Below are 12927 nucleotides of genomic sequence, written 5' to 3'. Positions count from 1 at the left end.
AAAATGCACAAGTTTGTACAAGTGATAATTTTGGAGATTTTGGATGAAGGAGTGACTTTGATATTTTCTGTGTGTTTGTTGCAAGAAGCAAGTCCCGCTATTTTAGGCAAGATTTGTGATTTGTGGGGGGGGGGGGGGGGGGGGGGGGGGGGGGGGGAGATTTCATATTATTTGGAGTTCCCATGCCCAATTTATGTCACTTTTCTTGTTGGTGAAAAAAGGAGAAAGTTATGGTCTCCATGGTACTTGCAACGCTTTAAACATGAGTCTATGGTGACTCTTCTGCATATTAGGTAGTTGCTTGTTGACATTGAGATGATTTTGGTGCAGAAGAAATAATATAGAGACTCAAGGCATAAAGTTTGGTGATTAAAGCTTCTTTTTCAAAATGGAAGTCTTGCCTTTAGTCTTGAAATGGTATTATGCATTGGTTAAGACTTGAATCACTTGGTCCATAGCTCAAAAGCAAGTGTAATCTTCTAATTATGGTGATTTGAACAAGTTTAGAGGTCCTCCAAGAAAGATGATTCAGATTTGATTCAAAGTTTGAAACTTGGTTCTTCATGAAATGGCTAGAAATTCAAGTGTTATGGTGTATTCTTCTTTAATTCGATTCTCCCAAAATACACATGCTATGGAGGTGTTTGAGTACTCTTTGGAAAACTCTAACAATGCTCTTCAACTCCCTTGTTTGGTGTTTTCCCAAATTCATCTTGGATCTTGGTGAAAAATATCCATAAAGTTGAATGAAAATTAGGTTAAAACACTTAGAAAATTTTGCCAAGTGTTGGAAGAATCTTTGTGAGCCCATATCTCTCAAATGGTTGATTTTTTGGGAAAAAATATATTTGACAAAGTTGTAGTTTGGATTGAGATCTACAACTTTTTCATGTTGAAAGTTTTTCCAAATTCTTCTTTGATTTTAATGTAAATTGAGCCTGAAGTTATGACTTAAAAGCTTAAAAACACTTAGAAATTTTCTAAGTATTTGAAATCTTCCAACTTTGATCAAATTATTTTTCTAAATCTAACTTATATGTAGCCGCTCCAAGCTTGTACGCATCATTCTCTGAGATGGATTGCAAGACATAAAAAATCTTAAAGGTCTTGTGTTGTGTGTTGTTATTCAAACACCAACCTTGAACAAAACATTTTTCTACCCTTACAATCTATCTCATATAATGGTGTTGATGTTGTATTTTAGAATTAATTTTTGTGTTGTATTTTGGAATAACCTTCTTATGTTGTCAATCAAAGAAAATACTCTATAATTTATTGCTTTCCTCGGTTGACAACATTGAGAAATTTATTCCTAAACATGTTGTAACTTGCAAGCAGTTGCAGCAAAAAATAATTGAATGGTAAAAAATTGAAAAGGAAACAAGACATGTTACTTTCAATGTTTTTTTATCATTCACCATTTTTTGCAAGTAATATATTATCTCGGTTTTTTGATGAAATCGAGGAGAATTTCCTTATTTTATTTTTAATTAAAAAAGAAAAATAACTTTCCCCTCGATTTTAAAAAAGAACCGAGGGATTTTGTTACTCAGCTGCAACAATGAATCTATGACTTACATTCATAAAGTAACAACGCTCAAGATATTGCTACAAGAAACTCTCTATATATCTTGTTCGCTTTCTTGTGAGAGCATTTTCCATGAAATAATTTGCTCAAGATAATGAAATTTTGGAACAAATCTCTAGGATGGATTGCAAGTGCAGAAAAAAAATTTCCAAGGTTGGAACAAATAACTTGTCAGAAATTGGATGCATGCATAGAAATTGAACTTGAAAAGAATGCGCACAAAGGGTATAAAACAAAATCTGGATTTGTTGTTCTCCAACAATAAAAACTTTGTATTTTAATAAAAAAATTGATATTTGTAAACAATGTAATATCCTGTGGTAACAATGTAATTTATATTAAAAAACTTTTTCCCTCGGCTTTGAACATAAAATGAGAGGTTTATTGCATTGGGAATGAAACCTATTTTATTGTATTTTTTATTTAAAAAGAAAAATAATTTACCTCGACTTTGAGTCATAATCGAGGGGACATATAAGCATGTTTATTGATTTTCTTCAATGTCCTTAAACAAATCTTTGTCGTCCATTTAGTGAGTGTTAACACTCAAGACACTGTCATTAGTGATCCGTGTAAAATCTAAAAGACATCCATTATAAAAGAGTTTTGAATATAAAAATTGGTAATGAAAACATTTGACATGAAAATACTTGGGTTCAAGGTTTGTGTTCTTAAAGAAGCTTGGAAAATGTTCTATAATGGATTACAAGAGCAGAACAATATTTGGGTTCAAGGTTTGTGTTCTTAAATAATCATATAACTGGATTTTTTTTATTTAACCATTTTTTTATATCAAAAACAAATGCATGTAAAATTCATTAAGAATATACTTGGATCCAACATTTGTTCTTTCTCAAGATTCAATGAAACGAAGATCCATCATCTGATCTTCACTGACAGTGATGATGATGAATTGAATTCAATTTTTTTATATATTTTTACTTTAATATTTTGTGTAAACAATGTAATATCCTGTGTAAACAATGCAATTTATAAACAAATTAATTTATTACTATTATGTGTAAACAACGTAATTTGTATGCAAAAAAAAATTTTATTTTCCCCCTCGGTTTTAGTCATAAACCAAGAGCTATGTAACGCTAATTTTAAAAATATAAAAAAGTTATTGTTGGAGATCGAACCAATGAGAATTTCAACTATCCCATGAGTTATTAAAAAACTGAGGGGGTAAAGTGGCAAGTATTCATGACGCCCTTCATTACCTCACCTCTGTAACCGAGTGTCGCACCCCAATTTTTGACCTACAAATTTCTTTCATTCTTGGTCATGTCGAATATGTATTTTAATCGTCGCATTTTTTTATATTTTGAAACTAATTGGACTTTTACTTAAGTCAGCAAAAAAATAGATTTTATTCGCATTTTCACATGGTTTAATTTTTAGTTAGATTTAATTATAAAAAATAACTTTAGATAATTTAGATTAATTTAAGTTTTAGTATTATTTTTATTTTTTAGTTTAGATTTAATTTAGGTTTATTATTATTATTATTACTAACATTTATTATTATTATTATTTCATTTTTGTTTTGTTGTATATAAGTCAAAAGGAAAAAATTATAAAGTGGTTTTCTTTCACGATTCCCTGCACTCTGCTCCACTCTCCATGCCAAACACTATTGTCCAAATCCTGCTGCCCAGACTGCATACCTGCATCATTGCTGTCCAAACAAGCCAAAGATTACATGCTGTCCAAACAAGCCAAAGATTACACAAAGATAGCATAACACAAAAGCTAACAAGAAAGTTCAGAAAGCAGCTTCCATTTTAGTTCAAAACCGGATCATTTCCCCCCCCCCCACAATTCTCATCTCACTCTCCCTACATAACTAGAAGCATTCACAGTGAAAAAGGAGGAAAAAACCACAAGAAAACTCTGTCAAAATCATTGCACAAAATAAGCTTCCTCCAAAATCGATTCATTCCCATTATCAAAGCCACAAGACCTCCATAAATCTACTCCATCAAACCTTCATCAGAACCTTCATCACAGATCAAACATTGAACCATCATCTTCCACATCTCACAAACTAAACCGAGTTCACAGCAACAACTCATTCTTCACACAACCGATTCAACATCTGCAACAAACCGAATCACTTTATCATCGCAGAAACACAACGCGTCAACTCATTGTCATCACACATCACTGAGACGATTCCAAGATCCGCAACAAATTGCAACAACAACACTTATGAAGAATCACAACACTTCAACATAGACTCGCATCATTCATCAACTAATCATCATCGTAACTCTTTCTTTTCTCTTCTTTCGAATATTATTCATATTGATTGTTGTTGTTGTTTCTATGTTGATTTGTTTGTTTTGAGAGAAGAAATTTTGTTTGATTGAAATAATGTTAGAGATAGGAGATGAGAGGACCGAACTGAGTGGGAGAGTTGCTTGAGAGATGCGATTGAGATGGAGAGAGTTTGTTTCACGTGGTTTTTGTTATTCAGGGCCAGAGAGAATAGGGAGTAGATGGTGTGTTTTTGAACGTGAGATGAACATAGCAGAGAGAGGAAGAGGCCGAGTGAATTGAAGATGAAGGAGGCGGACTCCTTTAGTTTTAGCTCTAGGGTTCATTTTGTTTGTATGATTTTATGTTGGGCTCATTTGTTGCTTTTCCCTCAAGCCCACACGATTTCCTTATAGCACCCCTTTGTTTTGCTGTCTTTCTTTTAGTCCATTGCTTGTCTTTTGTTTAGTTTTTATTATTAATTGTTTATAACTATAGTATAAAATATAAAAAGATATGTTTCAAAATTTAGATTTTTATTTTCTTATTAAAAATACAAAAAAAAAAGACGTGTTTTAATTAGACTTTTATTTCCTCTTTTATTATTTAAAATTTCAAAAAAAAAAAAATAGATTAATCTCACAATTCAAAAATAAATAAACCTTGGTCCAACGCCAAGTCGTTACAATAAATTTCTCGATCCAATGTCGAGTTTCTTCCTTATAAAAATTCTTTAAACCATACCGAAAGATCGAGTGACAAGAAGTGTACACCTCTTGAATACCTCGATTCTTTTGGATTAACACCTTTTTTTAAAAACCTCTCATAATCAAATTGATCTAGTGACAAGAAGTGAACACCTCTTGAATACCTTGATCTTTTGAATCAAAACACCTTAATAAAATCAAAGTGATCAAGTGACAAGAAGTGCACACCTCTTGAATACCTTGATCTTTTGAATCTAAAACATATTAATCAAACCGAAAGATCTTGTGACAAGAAGTGCACACCTCTTGAATACCTTGATCTTTTGAATTAAAACAAATTAATTAACTTGGACAACAGGTGACAATGGGGCTCGCTCCTGTTCAATACCTTGGGTAAAGACGCGCTAGGTGAACACCTATGCTCAATCCTTTGCTAAATGTCCCTTTAAAACACAATCTTCAATTTCATTCAAACCTTTTTTCCTTATGGCTTTTAAAACTCTTCTCATAAACGAGACACTTATCCAATTTTCAATACGAACATACTTCCACATGTGAAGATCGAACATCTTCCACTCGAATGCGATGATGGCCAAAATCATGTCTTATCTTGATTTAGTCATCCATTCTTGTAGTGATATCATATCCATGTGCGCGTAGTATTTCCATTTGAAAGCGATCGAGTACCTCTCGCTAAAATCAATCAACAAAAACTTTTCGTGGTTCCTAGCCCGAACTACGATTGCTCTGACTTTCCCATTGCACTAGGGAATACGTAGGCACAAGATACAAACGTCTTGGCGAGCATAATAATAAAAAATATTTTCTTTTTTCTTCATAATAATAAAAACGCTAAAAAACATTTCTTTCATCTTTTCTCGATTAATAAGCTAAAGAACACAAACATCATGCTAACACTCAAACACGAAACTAACTAAATGGGTCCCATCGAGTACGATGGAGGTGAGGGGTGCTAATACCTTCCCCTTGCTTAACCGACTCCCGAACCCTAATTTGGTTGCGATGACCATCTTATCCATTTCTTTTCTCTTTGTGGGTTTTATCGATATTTTCCCTTTCCTTATTGGAATAAATAAAGTTCGGTGGCGACTCTGTTGTACTTCGAGAGCATGGAAACGCGTCGAGTCACATTTTTACCGCTACAGAAAGTGGCGACTCTGCTGGGGATATCCTAAGAGAGTCAACCCTAGTTTAGCTTGTTTTATGTTTGAGTGTTTGCTTTTGTTTGTTCATTCCTGTGTTCTTTATGCTTATTATTATGTTCTTTGTGTTTTATTCTTGTATTATTTGTGTTTCTTTACTCTTGCTTTGTCGCTTTTATTTTATTTCTGTATATACTCAATTGCGGGTATGGGAATGATATTTGAGTGAAGCTCTCAACCCGAGCTTTTGAAAAACAAGAGAAAAACATAAGTTAGGAGGTGGTTGTGTAGTGCTAGTCCCCAAGGTGAACACCTTGAATGGCTAATACGAAAACCCCACTTGGAGGAGACTTAGTCATGAAATTTGTCATAAGATGGTTCGCCCATCGCATGGCAGAAATCTGATTTCGTCGCTAACTCCAAGGACCTTTAGAACCCATTCCATATGTAGAGGTTAAGTTATATCCAAAAACTCTAGAGCTAACATTGTGAGGGGATTTTTGGGTGAAGAATTTAGAACTATCCTAACTTGGGGAGCCTTCCTATAGGTTGTTTTGTTATCATGCTTTGCATGGCATTGCATATCATTTGCATCATGCATGTTGTCCAAGTACCTCATCCCAACTGTCTCTTTCATTCAGTTATCTGTCATCTGTCAAACTGGTTCCTCCACACGAGTACGAGACTAGAGCCAACGTCAGACGAAGAATGGCGGACCAAGAACAACACAATGCTGAAGTTAGAATGGAGATTGAGGATCTGAAGTCAGGAATGACTAAGCTCACCGAGATGTTGCAAGTTCTGATTGCTAGAGGAGAACCACCTCAAAGGACTGTCATTCAAGAGGTCGCCGACAATGTTGAAGACCCTATTCCTGTTCAAAGGCCAGCCAGTACTTGGCCTGAGTTTGGTTTACCTCCGGATTATTCTCCACCTCACGCCACTGCTGCTATGATAGGTCAACCTTCACGACCAATATTCCAAGCTCCAATCATGACTGAGTCTCAGCCAATCGTGCACGCTGCTGCCCAAACCGCTTATGGAAATCCTCTCTTTGAGTACCATGTTGGAGATCATCAAAGTGAAAGTCAAAGAGAAGCTGGTGATATTGATGAAGTCAAAGAACAATATCAAGTCTTGGAGAAAAGACTAAGAGCTATGGAAGGCGCTGATTACTTTGGGGTTGCTGCTGAAAACATGTGCTTAGTTTCTGATTTAGTCATACCTGCCAAGTTCAAAACTCCTGAGTTTGAAAAGTACAAAGGGTACACTTGTCCAAGAAGTCATTTGACCATGTACTACCGCAAGATGGCTGCCTATACCAAGAACGATAAATTGTTGATTCATTGCTTTCAAGATAGTCTGACTGGTGCTTCCCTGAAGTGGTATATGGGACTTGAGAAGAGTCGTATCCATTGTTTCCAAAATCTGACTGATGCTTTCATGAAGCAATGCAAGTACAATCTAGACATGGCTCCTGATCGCCGTCAACTGCAAAACATGTCTCAAAGGGAAAGAGAATCTTTCAAGGAGTATGCTCAACGCTGGAGAGAGCTAGCTTCTCAAGTGGAACCTCCTTTGGCTGAAAAAGAACTAACTGGAATGTTTATGGATACTCTCTCACCTTTCTATTGGGAGAAGATGATTGGAAGCATGTCCTCCAACTTTACTGATTTAGTGACCATCGGTCAAAGGCTAGAGGAAGGGATCAAGAATGGCAAAATTGCCAATGCTGCTGAATCTTCTAATGGGGCAAGAAAGTCTTTTGGAAACTTCCATAAGAAAAAGGAAGGAGAAACAAATGCTGTGAGTGATGAAGGAAGAAGACCTCGTCAAAGGACTAATAACTATGATCAACCAATTGTAGTTACAGTTGCTCCTGTGACCAAGGTTCCGCAAGTTCAAGCTCCTCAACCTCAAGCTGCCATTCAGAATCAGAATCGTGGTAGGACGACCTATGATCCTATTCCCATGACTTACACTGAGCTATATCCTGCACTAGTCAAGAAAGGTCTGATTACAACAAGAGCTTTTACTCCACCGAATCCTCTTCCACCCGGTTTCAGATCCGATCTGCATTGTGAATTTCATCAAGGTGGTGCTGGCCATAATTTGGAAAGTTGTTTCGCGTTGAAGGCTAGAGTGCAAGAATTGATGAGGGCAAATATGTTATATTTCAAGGATATCAATCCCAATGTTGTCAAGAATCCTTTGCCTGAGCATGACAAGAGTGGCTGAGGACAAAGAAAGCCAAGTTACCTCCCTAAAGCCAAGTGTTTCGTGATAGGATAGCTCCTCCTTGTCGCTGATTAGTCACTAGGCCTTGTTTCGTTTTGTTTGCAATTTCCTTATGTTATTTTGTGTACTGCATTTGAACTTTGTTTGTTCCTTAATGTTAATTTTAATGAAATGAGCATTACATATTTGAATCAATCCATTTACATTTACTGTGTTTATCTTTATGCTTTCTCTTTCAAAAAAAAAACAAAATATATATCTCTTCTTCTTTCTCTATCAAACTTATGTTGGAGGGAGAATGATGAAAACAAAATACCCAAATTGTTGAATTGTATGCTTTCAAATAAAACTTTGCTGATGATGTACAGGCATTGTTTCCATTCCCAAACACTGGAGTAATAAGGAAGTTAATCCCTAGTCAACCCCTTTGAGCCTTTGAAGTTGGAGTTTCTTTTTTTAAATGAAAAAACCCTCAATTTTAACCTGGGGCAGGGTAGTTCTCAGTTAGTTTATTTGTGCATTCAAATTCAAAAGAATCATTAAGTACACCTTCCAATAAGGGTTTTAATCAAAAGTGACCAAGATGGTTATCATTAATCATTTTCAAGGCAGTCACTATCTTTCAAATACAAAAAAATATTTCAAAAAAAAAAAAAAGAGCCCGCCTAGTCAAAACCTACAAAGGAGACTTAGGCAAAACTGGGGCATCCCGCTGACTGTAATCCTAAAAAGAAACAGTTCAGGCAAAAGTTAGGGATATAAAAAAAAAAAAAAGAAGTCAATAAGTTCCTGAACAACAATAAAATGTTGTGACTATCAAAAGGAAGAGGTGACTGCCATCTCTAAGATTCCCTTGGTCTTTAAACCATCATCATCATAGGTGCAATTCCAAAGTCTCTTGGAACCTGGATGCATAATTTGATTTAATTGAGCGTAGGATTGGAGATCATCACGAAGAATGGGGTGGGTACAAATGTTTTTGAGCCTATATCCTTTGTTTCTAAAACCGTGAACCAAGCCACGTTACAACCTTCAAAAGACCTAATTGAAGCAAGGTCTTATTTTGAAAGCATGCTACAACAAGGTTGCGTTAACCTGACTCCTTAAGATCTTTGCAAATCGTTTGTTTTACCATACCTTTTGCTTTATCCGTCACTTTGAATGTCTAGACCATTGTGTTTGGACCTTTGATTCATTTTCTTTACATCAATAATATCATTCAATAAATGATTTTTTATTTCAAAATATGCTTTGAGCACTACATTAAAATTACCATCTTGAATGAACATTTTATTTGCAAGTAAGTACTCATCTTTTAGGAAGTTCAAACAGTCGAGAAACTTGATCAGTGATCCTATCAGGGGCATGTTACTTCAAGATCCTATTATTCAAGACTTATACTGGGGCAAGCGTTCCCAACTTTCATTTCAAGGACTGAAGCAACGATCAGGTAACAATCAGCCAGTCAGGGGCAGTCTTCCTCAGCAATCCCCAAGCAGTTTATCAGTCCTTCCAAAAGGGTCATCAGTGTGACATAACAGATTTGGCAATGTTCTTGTGTTGAGGAATCAGAATTCCAATCTACCCTCATAAAAGAGTCTACTTCAGTTGTCATAACCAAATGCATTACATTACATTCACATCTCATGCATAGGAAAATTCAATATCATGCATAGAAACAAAATTCATACTCATTTGCATTCTTTCAAGGTCCCGTTGTTATCAACACTTCACCTTGAGATCAAAGCCCAACTTACTTGGCATCTACCAAAATGATGTTTGTCTCTTCATCCAAAGCTACTCTTGGATTTGTATTTGTCTCTCTTCGTTCAATGCTACTATTGGACATCTTTCTGTTCCTCTTCATCCAAAGCTACTCTTGGATTTATATTGGTTTCCCTCTGTCTAAAGCTACTGTTGGACATGTTGTTTCTCACTTTTTATCCAAAGCTACTGTTGGATATCACAATCCCTAGTAAAGTGTTATTCAAAGCTACTGTTGAATGATCTTTATATCTTTGAGCGGAAATACCATCCTTTTCTCATCCAAAGCCACTCTTGGATGTTCTTGAGTTTGCTTTTTCCTTCCCATCCAAAGCTACTATTAGATGGTCGCTCATATTTTCCAAATTTGGTATCCATGTCATCTATTGCTCCTCAGGATGACTCTGATATATTTTCTGGTTCAGGTTTCCTTTTTGCATTCAAAGCCACTGTTGAATCTCTTTGGTTTCCGTATTATCCAAAGCCACTGTTGGATTGCCCCGATGTTTTTCAGAGTTTGGATTCCATTCGTTCAAAGCTACTCTTGGACGTCTCTGGCGTATCTTCGAGCTTGTAGGTATCCTCTTGCATTCAAAGCCACTCTTGAGTCTTGTTGGTTTCCTTCCATCCGAAGCTATTATCGGATGTCTCCGATGTTTCCCCAGAGTTTGGATTATTTTCATATTCATTCAAAGCCACTCTTGAATGTCTTTGATGTTTGGTGTCGTCAAAAGCCACTCTTAGACATTCCTATCCAAAGTTTTTATTTCAGATTCATTCAAAGCTACTCTTGAATGTCTCTGATGATTTCCGTCGTCTAAAGCTACTCTTGGACATTCCCACTATCTTTTTATCCAGAGTTTTATCCCTCTTTTCTAAGTTTCTCCATCAACAGTTTGTCTCTTGTGACACTATATTCCCCACAGAGTTCAATATCCGTCTCATATCATATTGCATTCAAAACAACAACAAAAAAAATCCATGCATTGCATTTCATTTGCATATGAAGGACAAAAATTGTGTACTTTGTATTTAAGTCTCTTCACATCTTCAATAGAAGAAACTTAAATAGGGGCATCTGTCGCACCCCAATTTTTGACCTACAAATTTCTTTCATTCTTGGTCATGTCGAATATGTATTTTAATCGTCGCATTTTTTTATATTTTGAAACTAATTGGACTTTTACTTAAGTCAGCAAAAAAATAGATTTTATTCGCATTTTCACATGGTTTAATTTTTAGTTAGATTTAATTATAAAAAATAACTTTAGATAATTTAGATTAATTTAAGTTTTAGTATTATTTTTATTTTTTAGTTTAGATTTAATTTAGGTTTATTATTATTATTATTACTAACATTTATTATTATTATTATTTCATTTTTGTTTTGTTGTATATAAGTCAAAAGGAAAAAATTATAAAGTGATTTTCTTTCACGATTCCCTGCACTCTGCTCCACTCTCCATGCCAAACACTATTGTCCAAATCCTGCTGCCCAGACTGCATACCTGCATCATTGCTGTCCAAACAAGCCAAAGATTACATGCTGTCCAAACAAGCCAAAGATTACACAAAGATAGCATAACACAAAAGCTAACAAGAAAGTTCAGAAAGCAGCTTCCATTTTAGTTCAAAACCGGATCATTTCCCCCCCCCCCCCAATTCTCATCTCACTCTCCCTACATAACTAGAAGCATTCACAGTGAAAAAGGAGGAAAAAACCACAAGAAAACTCTGTCAAAATCATTGCACAAAATAAGCTTCCTCCAAAATCGATTCATTCCCATTATCAAAGCCACAAGACCTCCATAAATCTACTCCATCAAACCTTCATCAGAACCTTCATCACAGATCAAACATTGAACCATCATCTTCCACATCTCACAAACTAAACCGAGTTCACAGCAACAACTCATTCTTCACACAACCGATTCAACATCTGCAACAAACCGAATCACTTTATCATCGCAGAAACACAACGCGTCAACTCATTGTCATCACACATCACTGAGACGATTCCAAGATCCGCAACAAATTGCAACAACAACACTTATGAAGAATCACAACACTTCAACATAGACTCGCATCATTCATCAACTAATCATCATCGTAACTCTTTCTTTTCTCTTCTTTCGAATATTATTCATATTGATTGTTGTTGTTTCTATGTTGATTTGTTTGTTTTGAGAGAAGAAATTTTGTTTGATTGAAATAATGTTAGAGATAGGAGATGAGAGGACCGAACTGAGTGGGAGAGTTGCTTGAGAGATGCGATTGAGATGGAGAGAGTTTGTTTCACGTGGTTTTTGTTATTCAGGGCCAGAGAGAATAGGGAGTAGATGGTGTGTTTTTGAACGTGAGATGAACATAGCAGAGAGAGGAAGAGGCCGAGTGAATTGAAGATGAAGGAGGCGGACTCCTTTAGTTTTAGCTCTAGGGTTCATTTTGTTTGTATGATTTTATGTTGGGCTCATTTGTTGCTTTTCCCTCAAGCCCACACGATTTCCTTATAGCACCCCTTTGTTTTGCTGTCTTTCTTTTAGTCCATTGCTTGTCTTTTGTTTAGTTTTTATTATTAATTGTTTATAACTATAGTATAAAATATAAAAAGATATGTTTCAAAATTTAGATTTTTATTTTCTTATTAAAAATACAAAAAAAAAGACGTGTTTTAATTAGACTTTTATTTCCTCTTTTATTATTTAAAATTTCAAAAAAAAAAAAATAGATTAATCTCACAATTCAAAAATAAATAAACCTTGGTCCAACGCCAAGTCGTTACAATAAATTTCTCGATCCAATGTCGAGTTTCTTCCTTATAAAAATTCTTTAAACCATACCGAAAGATCGAGTGACAAGAAGTGTACACCTCTTGAATACCTCGATTCTTTTGGATTAACACCTTTTTTTAAAAACCTCTCATAATCAAATTGATCTAGTGACAAGAAGTGAACACCTCTTGAATACCTTGATCTTTTGAATCAAAACACCTTAATAAAATCAAAGTGATCAAGTGACAAGAAGTGCACACCTCTTGAATACCTTGATCTTTTGAATCTAAAACATATTAATCAAACCGAAAGATCTTGTGACAAGAAGTGCACACCTCTTGAATACCTTGATCTTTTGAATTAAAACAAATTAATTAACTTGGACAACAGGTGACAATGGGGCTCGCTCCTGTTCAATACCTTGGGTAAAGACG

Source organism: Vicia villosa, linkage group LG1 (assembly GCF_029867415.1).
Source record: "Vicia villosa cultivar HV-30 ecotype Madison, WI linkage group LG1, Vvil1.0, whole genome shotgun sequence".
Classification (NCBI taxonomy): domain Eukaryota; kingdom Viridiplantae; phylum Streptophyta; class Magnoliopsida; order Fabales; family Fabaceae; genus Vicia; species Vicia villosa.
The sequence above is the reverse complement of the archived record's forward strand: the minus strand, read 5'-3'. Positions refer to the sequence as shown.